The sequence below is a fragment of the Solanum lycopersicum genome, chromosome 4 (assembly GCF_036512215.1).
Source record: "Solanum lycopersicum chromosome 4, SLM_r2.1".
NCBI lineage: Eukaryota > Viridiplantae > Streptophyta > Magnoliopsida > Solanales > Solanaceae > Solanum > Solanum lycopersicum.
The window spans coordinates 46,594,482-46,601,668 of NC_090803.1; positions in this window are offsets into that span (position 1 = coordinate 46,594,482).

Genomic DNA, 7,187 nt, shown 5'->3' on the forward strand with positions numbered 1-7,187 from the left:
CGATTTTCATCATATATATACTTCAATATCGTTTATATCATTTTAAATCATTATACTAAAATTGACATCCGTGGTCAAATCCATCGGTAGCCTTCTAAAGTTGGCAACAAGTTTCACTTAGACACCCCAACTAAGCGATGTTAGACCCCATATGTAAGGTCCCATTATATTATTTTGACACTTTTCTAACAATAAACAAAAATTTGAAGAAAAGAGTAATACACTAGTTGATGATATGAAAAATAATCAATTAAATGATTACATGTGTTATTTTTAGTTAAAAATTATTTTAATAATCTATTTAGTAAATAAATTAAAAATGTTATCTAAAGAAATCTCTTTTTTCATTTCACTCAATCTCTTTTGTGTTTTTTATTTAATTATTCTTTTCTTTTATGATTTTTCACATTTATTCTTCTTTCTTTTTAATTTTGTTTTTTAGGAAGAAAAGAGGGAGAGGAAGAAAGAAAAAAAAATAAAGAAAGAGGAAATAAATATGAAATATGGGTGTTGGTATCCATTTTTCTGATAAAAAAAGAGAAAATAAAATAAAAATTGACTAAATTAAATCTTTCACGTGCTATTGTTGAATTTATCACACTCACTTTGACATGTCAATAAAAATGTCAAATGACACAACAGAACCCCACATGATGTGTCTAAAATGAATATCGCCTAGCTAATGTAACATCTCGCAAGTTGAAATAGCTAAGAATAATCTAAGAAACTAAAATAATCCTTTTGGAAAGAAAAGGGAAAATCTAGAAAAAACTTTCAAGTTAAGAAAGTGAGTTCTGGTCATTTTGAAATAGCCATTATAAGTTTTAGCTCAGGATGAGTTAGAGGTGATTCTGGATATGGGTGGAAAGATCTTGGAATAATCTTTCCAACCCCACCTAGTTTGCATGATTTTGTTATTGTATGAGTTATGCCTTTCCAAAGTTGGGCTGTCGGATTGAGCAAAATCCCAATCCAAATTTACGGAAGGTCAAACTAGTCTTTTCACCAATTAATTTTCTATTTCATTTTATGGGTTTATTGGGGTAAAAAAATGTCTTAATTCGGTTTTGAAAAATCAGAACTACGCTTAGGGCTTCGAGAAGAGAGAAAAGAAGAAGAAGGTAGAGAGAATTCATCAATTTAGCCAAGAACGTCAAGATTGCGAGTGAAATTCGTCGGGGGTGATCCCTATTGAAATATGTGAGGTCATTTAGTGTTGGTTGAGTTCACACACACACCAAACTTGTTTTAATTTAGTGACTAGTGAGTTGTTTACATATTAATATGTGAAGATCTTGAAGAATATTGTCGAATTCTTGTTGCTTATGCCTACTTTTGATTTGATTAGTGTTTCTGGGTTATTTTCAAGTTAAATATATTCGGTATTGAAGGTACTTGTGTTTCTAAGTGTTTGGGAAAAGAACCATGGAAGTTTAGAGGGTTTAGAGATGAAAAAAGAAGGAGAAAAGTCGAGAACACTTGGGTACATGGGTTTGGGTGTTGCGCCTCCCATATCCCCAAAGGACAATTTCTGTCCATAGGGACTTGGATTGTCACGCCAGCCAAAGCTCCCCTACTTGGTCACTAAAGTTGAATTTTGGGACCTTGCGCCCCATGCTTCTCAGAGCGCCAAGGACGTCAATCCACCACATTCTTTCCCCACCTTTTTGTACTAGTTCCTAAGTGATGTACTCATATTTCTTAGTTGATTCCAACACTCTAAGGTGCATCTAAACATCATGAAATCAACCATAAACATGAGATCATAAACCTTGAATTCATACTCTATTCAAGGAAAGCTAAGATGAAAGTCAAAGAAGTTAAGAGTCAAGTCTAAAAGTTAAGTAGCAAGTTAAAGTAAGTTCTTAAAGATTTCAAGAGTCTAACAAATGTTTTAACTTTGTTTTGAGGCTCAAGTTGCAAGTTAAGAAAAGAGAAAAGAGTTGAGTTCATTTATCAAAAGGGATCTAAGTATTCCCTAAGAGTAACAAATGTTTTCACATTTTGAGCAAGAAAGGAAGCTGAGACTTTCAACAGAGTCTTTGGGCTAGTTTTAGTAAAGAGGAAACTATAATTTTAAATAAGGCTTTTAAAGCTAAGTTTGAGAAATTACCTCAAACCAGAGAAGAAGTTTTTTTAAAAACATATACACTATTATTTTTGGGAGTATTATTGAGTACTGACATAGGGAAGCGAGTTCATATTAACTCAAAAGCCCCCATAAACCATGTAGCCCACATGGACAAAAGAAGGGTCATACTTTTTGGATGATTTCTTATTGTTTTTTAGTATATACTAGTGGATCCACTTAGTAGTTCATGTTCTATACTGACGGCAAGGTATAATACGGTCCTCTTGCAACGTGAGGTAAGATGGTGTACCATCACTTAGACTCATAGTGATGATTGTCGGTTAGAAAATCTCCCAGAAACTATATTACTTCATATATAAGTAAAGTAGATCTTGTTATTGCGTTTCTTTAAAAAAAACTAAGTGTTTTCATTGTAATTCAAGCTTTTATATATTGCATGTGTATTATTGCTTTATATTAAGTCAAGTTATTCATGAGTTGATCAGAGTAAAGGTAAGTGTTCCTTCTTACTCTTTTTAAAGCTTAAGTTGTTGTTAGTATTCCAACTTGTATACTTGTACATTCAATGTACTGATTCCAGTTAGCCTGCATTGTTTTATGATGCAGATGCAAGTAACAAGGATCGTCATCATCCAGTGCCTCATTGATCCAGTTGAGCAGTCAGAGCCAATGGTGAGCCTTCTTGCATTCTGGAGGACATCTTTATCATTCAGTTCTTGTCTTCAGTTTCTTGTTGTTAGGATGATTAGGGTCTTGTTTGTTACGACCCGCATTTACACCCTAGAAGTTAATGCATTCTTAGGTCACAATATGGCGTACTTGACCTCTCGGATCTCTTGCACGATCCGTTGAACATCATTCATTGCATATATATTAAAAGTATACGAAATTAAAAATTTTCTTTCCAAACATAATACAGAAGTCATTTCATGAAACGTCTAACATATGTCTCAAAAACCATCTATGAAAATCATGAGTACAATAGTCTTGGGTCACATCCCATAAAAGTCTAAACATGATAGAATATAAAATACAACATAATAGTGATGTCCTCGGATACTATGAGGACTCACCAATATTCTTTGTTTGCAAGCCTTGAAAACTCTACCCTTGAAATCGACTCAATATCCTCAAGACCCTGCATGAACAACATGTACGCAATATGCGTTAGTACGATATGTGCTAAGTATGAAAACTATCATCCAAAACATAAGATATCTCAAAGGGTTAGTCAATAATAGACATAATCATAAGAGATAAAAGCTAAGCATAACATGAATAACATAAGCATAATAAAGCATCATAAAGGATATAAGAGTTCATACTTAAATCACTGTCCTTCTTACTCAAATGAACTACTCACAAGTCACCTCCAAGTAGGGGTGTACAAAACCAAATCGAAAATCGAACCAAACAGCAAACCGAGTCAAACCGAAAAAAATTCGACTAGTGGTTTGGTTTGACTTGGTTTGATATTTGAAAAAAAAGTCTGACTATATTTGGGTTGGTTTGGTTTCAACGAGAAAAAACCAACCCGACATTATATATGTAATTTTAAAATTTTATTTTATACATAAAAATATTTACTTTGATATCATTTAAAAATATTTTTTATATTATTTCATAATTTTGATCTTTTGATATATTATTTCAAGTTTAAAACTTAAAATTCGGAATGATCCAACAAAGATTATTGTTCATAGATGTTGATAATTATATTAAAACTTAAATCAAAATTATTGCAGTTTCCTGGTTGTATTTGATCTCTTCTTCCTTTCCTAAAATTAATATTAATGCAATAAGAAAACCAATTCAACTACGAAGAATGACAATAGTATTGAATATTTGTTCTTTAATTATAATTAAAATGCATAATCTAAATTTAATTTTCCTTAGATATTTAGTAATGTAACTATACTTATTAAACTTATTTTAGAATGATTTAGTACTTTTAAATTACTATTATTTTCATTATGATTTTACAATATTTATTTTATATGATGATTTCACTATTATTTTTTATTGAATATTTTTGTGTTATCAATACTCATATCATATTTTTTATTATTTTTATAAAAAATACCTTATATAATTGTATTTTGGTTGGACTAAAGAAATATTTCGAGCACAAGTTAATTGTATGTTTGTATGCAAACTTTACCAAAAAAAAAACCAAAAAAATTGGAAAAACCCAAAGTTTATTAATTTTGTTTGATTTATAAATTTAAAAATTTGACACAATGGTTTGGTTTGGTATTTGAAAAATCTGAACCAGCCGAGGTTGAAAAACCCAAAAAATTCTGAATTTTATTAGTTTGGTTTTGTTTATAAATTTAAATTTTTACACGAATAGTTTGGTTTGATATTTAAAAAACCCGAGCCAACCCGGTCATGTACACCTCTACCTCCAAGTATACTAGTGCAAGGCGACGGTAGCATCCCATACTATTACCAAAGTTAAGTACATCTCTTTGGTCATTGTTGATCATATTCCACTTTCATAATTAAGACATAAGTTCATCATATCATACGAGAACTATGCCCCTAGGCCACCCCAAAGCATACTTGTTCAATGCATGTGAAGCATCCTATACTACCTCACACACTAAGCATATCTTTAAGTCATCCTATCTTGGTTCATGTCATCTTAGGATTCTTCTTATAGACCTACTTAATATTGACAAGGAACTATCATCTTAAGTCAATCACGTAATGGAAAAAAACTATAGCACTATCCAAGCTAACATACATCATGTCATGGTCATGCGATAGGTAGCTTTAAGTCATACTTGTGTCATGTATGGATAGCATCCCATACTACCATCCATACTATTTACTCCTCTATACTATCCTACTCCAAGCTAACTTGTCTTGTAACCTTGTCTATTAAGCTCAACATACTACCATAATAGACCTACTACCATGGAATACATCTCAACATACTAACCAAGCAAACTAAAGGAAGGATACAACCATCCTAACCACCATGCAAACAATTATGTAGATGCAAGATAATCATAGGGGAGCATGATTTTCAACCCTAAGTTACCATGAGAAACTAATCTCAGGATATGACATGAAATGCACCTTGCATGCAAATCAAGCTATCATGCAATGCACCTTGCATGGAAGTCAAGCTAACATTAGGAGAGTATAGATCTTTCTCCTAAAGCTACCTTGAAATGGTTTTGGCCTAACCAAGTCAAGAAAACATGATAAAGTATCCTTACAACACAAGACAAAACTAATATAAGAGAGATTGCTTAATCCATCCCAAGATTATATGAGAACCACCATTCGCAAGCTACCATGATCAAGCATCCTTGCAACACATGACAAAGCTAAACATGAGAGAGATTACTTTCTCCATATCAATCTACCATGAAGTTCATCACCTCAAGCTACCATGAGTAATTTAACTCAAGATTCCATGAGACTCAACATTTCAAGCTACCATGAGTATTTCAAGTCAAGCCTCCTTGAGATTTAGTATCTCAAGCTACCCTTGAGACCTACCATCTCAATCTATCATGAGACCACCATCTCAAGCTATCATGAGAATTCACATATCACGCTATCATAAGATTCACATCTCAATCTATCATGAGAATTCATATCTCAAGCTATCATGTGATTCACATCTCAAGCTATCTTGTCTTAGTCTTGTCTCACAAAGTCTCTTACTAATGAAGTGATCATACAACTCATCTTCAAGATAATCTTAGTCAACCATGTATTGATTCATTTTAGGTTCTTAAGTCAACGTAGGGTTCGTGTATGTGAGAGAACTTGCTTCTCCTAATCATGTTAATGTCTAGGTGTAGAAGAGAAAGGAAACATCACCACAATCATCCTCATCATGACTCTATCCCCCAAAGCCCTAACATCAATGGCTTAATAACCCATAAACAATTACTACCATTAATTCATTATGATCTATGTTCAGTTTCATACTTTCTTCATCCTATTATATTATTAGAAGGTAATTCTAGGTATACATGATCACATAGGTTCAATTTAATCTTTACAAGTCAAGACCAACCTAGATCAGTTAATCTTAGTTCAATTCATAGATAGGTGATTCAATCATGATCAAATAGCATAGAATACAATTGAATTAAGAATATTAACATAAAACTTCATTTAGCCTCTAATGGCCTAAAATCACTATGATCACCTTCAAATTGAATTACCATAATTCACCATGAAAACAGAATATAATCATTACATAAACATAAGTAAATGTTTCCCAATCTATTGGGATCACAAACACACCTTACCCACAATGCAATCACAACCCTCACTAGATTGGGGTTCTTTGGATCACAATTGAAATGATACTAGGGGAGCTTTATGGATGGAAGAATCCATAAATGAATAAGCTTCACATACCTTAGATTAGAGACTTAATATTATCTTGAATCCTTGGAGAAATCGTCCTAAGTTGTTGCTCCCAATTCTTCTTCTCCTCAAATGCTGTTCTTGAGAGTTCTAATGTGAGAGAGAGGTTTTGATTTGGAGTCTAGAGTCTAGGAGGATATTTTATTGTTTAAATAATCCTAAAATACCTAAAATCACCTAATTTAGACTCCCATGCATTTATTTAGACGTGGGGTGAATTTCCAAATTCACCCTTTCACTTAACAGTGAACTGTGCGAAATGCAGGCTGCATCGATGGAAGGCCACCTACGGGACGTCAACAGACGACGGACCGTACTAGCAACTATAATCTTGGTCAACGAATACTCTAAGGAGCCTCTCACTCAGGAGTTTAAGTGTCAACCTACGCCCCTCCATCGACGGGGCGTCAACCAACACACGATGCATTGATTGCCTCGTCGATTGACACTGCCCAGGCAGTGTCTAGCCATGGTTGGGGTCCTCTTTGAGGGCCTTTGGCGGGGCCCTTGGGGATTCGTACCTTGACATATCGACCCAAATTACGTCATTCTAGATGTTAGGAAGTATCTTTATCAATTTGAGCTTAAACACTGCATAAATCCTTATGAAACATATTAAGGCACGCTAGCATGTCTCAAGGTTATCTTTCAAATGTCACCAAGCGTTCTTGGATGATTCACCTTCAAACTCTCT